Source organism: Canis lupus, chromosome 5 (assembly GCF_048164855.1).
Source record: "Canis lupus baileyi chromosome 5, mCanLup2.hap1, whole genome shotgun sequence".
In the NCBI taxonomy this organism is placed as follows: Eukaryota; Metazoa; Chordata; class Mammalia; order Carnivora; family Canidae; genus Canis; species Canis lupus.
The window spans coordinates 36222409-36230044 of record NC_132842.1 but is presented as its reverse complement, the minus strand read 5'-3'; positions in this window follow the sequence as shown (position 1 = coordinate 36230044).

Below are 7636 nucleotides of genomic sequence, written 5' to 3'. Positions count from 1 at the left end.
CAGTCTGACTGCAATTATTTGTTTTTATACTTATACTATTTCTGAGACAACAGAAAATAAACCTTTCACATTGGAAGTTTGACTGGCTATAACCAGGAAAGATGTCCACTCATTTAGTCAATAGACTCTGGGCTCAGGGCCTGGTCCTGTGCTGTATCCACAATGAGGCATTGCCTCTGGTGGAAACAAGGCATCTTTGACTTCCCTCTCATGCTCCACAACCAATCTATCAGCAAACCCTTTCACTCCTTATTCTATCAGCAAACCCTTTCACTCATTATTCTAAAGCCAAAGGCAGATGCTCAATCGCTGAGCCACCCAGGCGTCCCCATTTTCTTATTTGTTGATTGTCTATCTCTTCCTATTAGAATGCTAGCTTTATGAAAGTAGGGATATGTACATTGCACTAATCATAGGCTTTCAATATTTGTCAATATGGATGAATGAAAATAAGAAATGACTAAAATCTAGTCAAAGGCTGGCAAGTGGGCAGGTATGTGATCCAATGCTGCCCTGGAAGTGTGGTTGGGTTTAAAGAGCTGTTGGGGGGCAGCCCTGGTGGCACAGCGGTTTAGCGCAGCCTGCAGCCCAGGGTGTGATCCTGGAGACCCGGGATCGAGTCCCACGTCGAGCTCCCTGCATGGAGCCTGCTTCTCCCTCTGCCTGTGTCTCTGCTTCTCTCTCTGTATCTCTCATGAATAAATAAATAAAATCTTTAAAAAAAATAAAATAAAGAGCTGTTGGGGAGGATGGGTGGAGATGATGGGATAAATGTGAAATTAGGGGTAGGTCATCTGGCCATGGTGTCCTGGGTAGATTGGAGGCAGAGAGATCCATTGGGAGGTCATTGGACAAGTGCTACTGGACTGCTCCCTCCTCATCCTTTTCTCTTAGAGAACTGTGATACTCTCAAATTTCTCCAGGAACCCAGACAGAGATCTTATATCTGAATATGTTTTAAAACTTTGGAGACTACTAACTACCGGAGCTGAACATATACACATCCTATAACCCAGCAATTTCATTCCTAGGGATATATACAAGAGAATTGAGTACATATATTTACCAAAAGACATATACAAGAGTGATCTTAACATAAAATAATTAAAAATAGTTTAGCTTAAAAGCAGCTTACAAAAATTAAAAACTGGAAAACTACCCCTAAAGCCATCAATATTTGACAATGAAATGAAATATCAAACAAATTGTGGTATATCTTACGTGATGAAATACTAGATAGCAATATGTATTGATCTTACAACATAATGCTGAGTGAAAAAAGCCAGACACAAAAGGGTACATTCTATGTGATTCTATTCATTTAAGATATTAAAACAGGGGGCACCTGGGTGGCTCAGTCGGCTAAGCATCCAACTCTTGATTTCAACTCAGATCATGATCTCAGGGGTTATGGGATCAAGTCCTGCCTTGGTCTGTGCTGCCCACAAAATCTGCTTGAGATTCTCTCCCTCTCCTTCCGCCCCTCCCCCCCACTCCCTCATTCATGCATGCTCTTCCTCTAAAATAAATAAAATATTTTTAAAAACAATAAAAATAAATTTTTAAAACAGGTAATACTAATCTACGGTGAAAGAAATTCCTGTTGGGATCAGCAGTGATTGGAAAGGGGCAAGACAGGGTGACTTCCGGCCCCTTGATTAACATTGTTCCACAATCTGGGTGCTGGCTACGAGGAAGTATTCACTTTGAGAAAATTCACTGAGAATGTTTTGTGCATTTCTCTGTACATATTAAACTGTAATAAAAAGACTTTTCAAAACCTGGATAGGGGACTCTTTTGCTATTTGCATTATATAAAGCTCTGTAAAGTACCAGTATATTACTTTGGTAATCAGAGAAATAGTACAGATGTCAGAAATAACTATGGGGCAGTGAGTTACTCTGAACTCTTCGTGGGGCTCTCCTGCTCCAATCTTACACCAGGTTCAGCCTTTCAAACACACTTGGTTTTTCCAGCTAATGTTTTCTGCGGCCTCTGGGCTTCCTGCCTTTCAGGAGCTCTCTCCTGCTGCTGCTGCTGCTGCTGGGAGCTCCCTCAGCTTCAACAGAGCCCTCACTGGGCATCTACTTGGCTGATGTGGCTCTGGGAGCCTCTTCTCAAGATTGGCTAGCAGTAATCTGGCCTTCCTGTGCACTGAGAAGCACCTACCTCTTCGCCTATGTGCTTCCCTTTTGGCTGCCTTTACCATACTTTCTTTTATAATGTTCATCATAATCATTATTAAGCTAGCAAATATTTGATAGTCAAGGAAGTGCTCCCTGACCCGGGCCCCCTGGGCCTCACACTCTACCAACATCATCTCGGTTGCATCTCATCATGACCTAGGAGGCAGGTGCTCTGATTACCCATGTTATGGATGCCTAAGGTGAGGTGGCAAAATCTAGATGTTAACTTAGGATCTTAACTCCCAAACCTTCACTCTAACTACTAAGTTACATTCCTAAATGAGTTCTTTTTTTTTTTTCAAAGATTTATTTATTTATTCATGAGAGACAGAGAGAGAGACAGAGAGAGAGAGGCAGAGACACAGGTAGAGGGAGAAGCAGGCTCCTCAGGCTAAACCGCTGAGCCACCCAGGGGGCCCCCCTAAATGAGTTCTTATGGCCAGACTTGTTTTCTCTTCTTCCTGTGTTCATCCAAAAATAAGACTACAGTGAGGAGCTCACATGAAAGGGATTTCAGAAAGCAATTCCTTAAAGCCCAAGAGTTTCTTCCCCGCCCCCAGTTTACAAATTCATGGGAGAAGGTGTGAGGTGCCTTATCAGTGTACAGGGGAAGCAATGGGAGGGCAGGCTGCTACAATCTTGGGTCTGAGTCCAGGCTCCACTGTTTATTAGGGAGTGCCCTCATACCTGATACCTGACCTCTCTGAACCTCTCTCCCAGCCTATAAAAGAGATACTAAATATATCCACGTTGAGGAGTTGCAAAAATGGTATCTGTGAAGGAAGTGCCTAGCTCAGGGCCAGGCACATGTTAGATACTCAGTAAGTGTTAATAATCTTTAGCAACTTGTCCAAGGAACTAATTAGAGGCACACTGGGCATTGAAACCCAGCCTCCTGATTCCTAGTCCACAATTTTTTCCTTAGACACAAACAGTGCTTCTCAATCACTGTTTTACATTTAATGTCAACTGTGGTTTCAAAGGAGCTTTAAAGGGTCTTAATAGGGATGCCTGGGTGGCTCAGCGGTTTAGCGCCTGCCTTCGGCCCAGGGAGTGATCCTGGAGTGCCCAGATGGAGTCCCACATCGGGCTCCCTGCATGGAACCTGCTTCTCCCTCTGCCTGTGTCTCTGCCTCTCTGTGTCTCTCATGAATAAATAAATAAAATCTTTAAAAAATAATAAAGGGTCTTAATAAATATTTGTGGGTTTAAGAAGCCCTAGAACAGCAATTCTATCCAAATATATCACTTCAACTTGGCTGGCCTGAAATTCTTCCCTTTGTCAACAATGCCTGAAATTCAAGCTTCCAGTTTGAGAATGCTGATGCTTCTGGGAATAGCTAAGCATCAAGAGGCTGACATTCTTTGTTGGTGTAATTCATCTTAGTTTCATTCATTCAGCAAATATTTGTGGAAACCTCACTATCACCTTCCAAATGAAATCCATGCTCTGAAGGAGAGGGCATTTTGATTGGAGCAAGGGTAGGGGAAGAAAAGAGAGAGAAGTACTTTTGGAGCAAGGGCATTCATTCATTCATCCACAAAATTGAGTGGGCATTTATCGTGTGCCAAGTATTGTTCTTGCCACTGGAGGTTGGTGGAAGAGACTGAAACATGGACCAATAATACATGTATAAATAAAGAAATAGGATAACCTCAGAAATAAGTAACACACACACACACACACACACACACACACAAAAGAATGATGTGCTGAAGAGTCATTGGGGACAGAATTAATTTATATAGGCAGCTCAAAGGTCCCTCTGAGGAGGTAACATCTGAACCGAGACAAGATGAGATGAGGCATATCAAGGCTCTAAGACAAAAATAAGTGTAGTTTGTATGAAGGACAGAAAGACACCCCTGAGCTGTAGTATAGCCATTGAAGGTTGAAGAGGAAGGCAAAAACGAGATTATGTAGGGCCTTGTAGACTATGGTAAACCATTTGGAAGCCAGCGGAGTGTTTTGAGCAGGTGAATGATATTATTTGATTTATGTTTTACAAATATGACTCTGCTATGCACAAAAGGGGTTCAAGGGGGCAAAAGTGAAAGAAGCGAGACCAGTTCGGAGGCCCCTGCAGGCATCCAGGGAAGACATGCTGGTGGCCAGGGTTACAGTGGTAGGAGAGGTGGTGGTGAGAAATGGTCAAATTTGGGATATGTTTTGGAGGAATCACCTGTGATGGGGATCCCTGGGTGGCGCAGCGGTTTGGCGCCTGCCTTTGGCTCAGGGCGCGATCCTGGAGACCCGGGATCGAATCCCACATCGGGCTCCCGGTGCATGGAGCCTGCTTCTCCCTCTGCCTATGTCTCTGCCTCTCTCTCTCTCTCTCTCTCTCAATCTGTGTGTGACTATCGTAAATAAAAAAAAAAAAAATCACCTGTGAGACATGTGGGTGTAATGTGGGTGTTTGAAGACAACTTCTTGGATTTTAACCTGAGAAACTGAGTAGAGGATGATTCTATTCATCAAAATGTGAAGGAATGGGGGAGGAGTTCACAGCAGCCATCGTAATAATTTTTTTGTGGACATAATAAGTCCATATGGAGTGAAGGAGGGCACTGCAGAGAAGACAATGAAGGGGGGGGGGGATCCCTGGGTGGCGCAGCGGTTTGGCGCCTGCCTTTGGCCCAGGGCGCGATCCTGGAGATCCGGGATCGAATCCCGCGTTGGGCTCCCGGTGCATGGAGCCTGCTTCTCTCTCTGCCTCTCTCTCTCGCTCTCTCTCTGTGACTATCATAAATGAATAAAAAATTTGAAAAAAAAAAAAAGAAAGGGAGGGGGGATGCAAGGAAGAAAAAAAAAGAGGCAAAAGTGTAAATAAGAAGGATCTGAAAACAGAAACAGTAAGGACACCTGACATTAACATGGTGTTTCATGGCTCTAAAGTGTGTTCCTATTATAGCATCATATTTAATTCTCATAGTGCCTCAGGTAGTATTATTATCCCCAGTTTCATGAATAAGAGCCAAGAGGCTCTGAGAGGTACACTATGTCGCACAGGACTTCTGTCAGCTAATGCAATTTTGCTTCTGACCCTTCCCAGGAGGGCCTAGTCTCCTCAGTGACCATAGACTCCCATCTTGGCCACCATCCTCCCAAAAGAGAAGAGAGGAGAAACCTCTGTATTTTCCTGCTTGCTGTGATAAAGTGCCCAGACCAGGCCAGGCCTCCAGGGAACAGGGCACCAGGCAGTGAAGCTCCATGAAGACAGACGCTGGAGAAAAGGGAAAAAAAGGCTAACCTCATTCATGAGCAGGAAGAGGGAGTTAGAATTGTCCCCTTCCATGATTTGTTTCCGGAATATGAGACCACCACCAAATTAATATAATTTGGAGGTTGTTGTGGTTTGGATTTTCTTTTTGAACTTTTTAAATGGCACATTTTTTCTTGATTGGCTCTTGACTGATGGAAAAGAGATCAGGGACCTCTTAGCTCACTGCCACCCACACAGCTGTGAAGGAAGTCAGCTGCCCTCTTGCTCTTCAGAGAACATCCCTCTCTCCCTCCCTCCCTGCTTCCCTCCCCCCTGCACCCCTCCCTCTCTCCATCCCCCCCTCTTTCCCCCCAACATCTTGGCCATTACTAACCAACAGGGCATCTAAGGAGAAGGGCTCCTTTCAGGGCTGGACTGCTGTAGTTAATGGATCATAGCCTGTGTGGGAGACTTCCCCAAAGACATATGATGTGGGTGTAGGAACCAGACAGACGGGAGGAATTAAGTCACCCTTTTACCAACCATTCTTTTCTTGCCTAACCTAGAAGTCACTGGATTGGCTTCCTTTTAATGAGGGACTACTTTTGTTTCTGCTGACCCTTGGTTTTGACAGCAGGCCAGCTTCTTTGGGACCATGAAAGAAAGAAGAAGCTACCAGTTGGTTCTTCTTTTATGTTCCTAGTGTCTGGGTTAAAGCTAGCTAGGTAAGCCATGACCTCAACCCAAGGCTCTCTAGGAAGGCCTGACTTCTCTTTCTTTAGTGATGCTGAGTTGGTTGGGTGGCCCTGGGAAGCCCTGTGCTTGGGATGGATGGCTTGATCAGGTTCATTTGGGAGGAAATATTTGCTTCTGTCCAGTGGCTGGAACTTTGGATCCTGAGACTCCAGGCCTAAAGAAGTCTGAGACAAGTTCAACCCTACAGGTACAAACATCCTCTTCCAGGTGCATGTTTGGGCACCTTCTAGAGAAAGTCTGCCACCCACACTCAGTCCCGGTGTGTTCATCACCCCTCCTCCAGACTTTCACAGCACTGAGCCTTGGACAATGCAAAGAAAATTAGTCCTCTTCTTATAGCAGCTTTGGTGTTCCTCTCTCATGGTATTTGTCACACCATGTATTGTCATTGTTTACTCATCTACTAAACTCACTGCGAACTCTTGGAGTAGTGGAGCATGTCCTTTTGCAGCTCTGGATGCCTGCACCCAGTACAACTGCTAGCATATCAGAGGCTCTCACTAAATGTCTGATGCATGCATGAGTGAATGGACAATGAAATAAATGAATGAATGCATGAATAAATGAACGAGTGAAGGTAGAGTAGAGGTTAAGAGTTGAGACTCTGCGGAGACAGACCATAAGAGATTCTTAATCATAGGAAACAAACTAAAGGTTGCTAGAAGAGAGCAGCGTGGGGGGACAGGATAACTGGGTGACAGGCATTAAGGAGGGCACGTGATGTGATGAGCACTGAGTGTTATAGAAGACTGATGAATCACTGAACTCTACCTCTGAAATTAATAATACACTATATGCTAATTAACTGAATTTAAATTTAAAAAATTTTTAAAAAGAGCTTAGACTCTTGATCAGACAAAGCTGATCTCAGAGCCTAACCATGCCATTTTTCTGGTTGTATAATAATCTTGAACAAATTATTTAACCTTTCAAAGTTTCAGTTTTCTTAGGGTTCTTGTGAGTATTATAATGCACGTAAAACATTTATCACAGTGCCTGGTGTACAGTAAGTAGCCAGTCCACGATAGCTATTAAGAAGCTCTGACTTCTAGCTCTCTGCTACTTTTAATACTCGTGGGTTTTGTGGGCACATCCTTCTCCAGATTCTTGGCCCAGCCGTGTCCTTGCCAGACTCATGGCTCAGCCTGCTGGGTTGTCCCAGTGGGTGCAGGTTGTAAGCAGTTACAGCCCTGGGCTCTGCTGAGAAGGGGTAACTGTGACACGGACATGCCTAAAGTGGCAAACAGGTCAGCTGCCACCCCCATTGTCTCAGGGCTTCTTTGCTGGCGGGTGTCCTCAGGAAAACAGGAACAGTGCTGCATTTAAGGTGCCTGGATGACAGCCACATCAAATATGTGACCTTTTCCTAGGAAGCCTAGTTTCCATGGTGAGTGGGGCCTCACGCTCTTTCTCAAGCCATGCTCTGGGGTGCTTGACCTTCTCTGGAATGTGATGGCAGTGGTCCCAACGGCTGGGTGGGGACATCTGCT